The sequence below is a fragment of the Mizuhopecten yessoensis genome, unplaced genomic scaffold (genome assembly GCF_002113885.1).
Source record: "Mizuhopecten yessoensis strain PY_sf001 unplaced genomic scaffold, ASM211388v2 scaffold5853, whole genome shotgun sequence".
NCBI classification, from domain to species: Eukaryota; Metazoa; Mollusca; class Bivalvia; order Pectinida; family Pectinidae; genus Mizuhopecten; species Mizuhopecten yessoensis.
In genome coordinates, this window is record NW_018406256.1 from 86,544 (window position 1) to 87,804 (window position 1,261).

The following is a 1,261-nucleotide window of genomic DNA, read 5'->3' on the forward strand; positions in this document are numbered from 1 at the left end:
GCAGCCGCCAGATCTTAGTGACCCCAAAAAATGGTGGTAGGAGTTGTCCCAAACTCCGACAAAAACGCACATGTAAGGGTAAAAGATGCTGGGAAGTCCAAGATGTGACGTATCAGGGACAGGAATTACAAGGTAAGTGTGCTCAACATTTGTGTCATGTTATAAAATTATCTCTCCAAGATTTTTTTTTCTATTTGATTATGAAAAAAACCAAATATTTCCCCTATTGGGGCCCAATAGGGGAAATAGAGGTATAACCTTTAAAATCCTTCTTCTACCATAGGGATTAAGGGATTTTATCCTTATTTAGCCGGGAACATCCTTAGGCCAAGGGCACTCAATTTTGTATAAACGGTGGATGTGGGTCCCCTAGGGGCAATGGAGAGGGGCCAAATAGGGGAAACAGAGGTAAAACTTTTAAAATCCTTCTAGCGTAGGGATAAAGGTGTTTTCTCCTCATTTAGTCTGAAGCATCCCTGGGTCAAGGGGACGTTTTAGCTCGTCTATTTGGGGGCTAATGTAGTCACCCCGGCGTCAGCGTCCCACCTTCCGAGGTTAAAGTTTTTGGGCATATTTTTTTCCAGACAGTGTTGGATCAACACACTCAATACACAGTTGTCTATTATGAGTTTAAATCATTTAAATCGAGTGTAAGCAATGTGCTGGACCATATTTTTAGGTCACCTGAGACAAAGTCTCAAGTGACCTATTGCTATCGCCGTCCGTCGTCCGTCGTCCATCGTGCGTCCGTAAACAATTTACATTTTCGACTTCTTCTCCAAAACCCCTGAACCAATTTCAATGAAATTTGCTGCAATCTTCCATGGCCAAAGGTCAACAAAAATAGTGAATTATATGGTCCCCAGCCCCCAGGGGCCTGAGGGTCGGGGCCAAAAAGGGTAAAATTGACTAAAATTTCAAAAAATTCAATTTAGGTTAGCATTATCAGCATTGGGTAGCAGTTTGATGGTATGCACATATGGGCCCTGACTGACCCCCCGGGGCTATTGGGTGGGGCCAAAAAGGGTTGAATTGACTGAAATTTCAAAAATCTTCTTCTCAAGACCTAGATATGGTAGAATCAAACACTCTTCATAGATGGAAGGGTCTTAAGGTGCTATACCAAAATTGTGAATTTTTTGACCCTTGGGTCTCACGTTTACCCCTGGGAAGGGGGTAAACTTTACTATAGTTTATATAGGGAAATCACATTTTGGACCAACATTTGTTTAATTTCCATTGGAAGTAATTCAATTTGGGT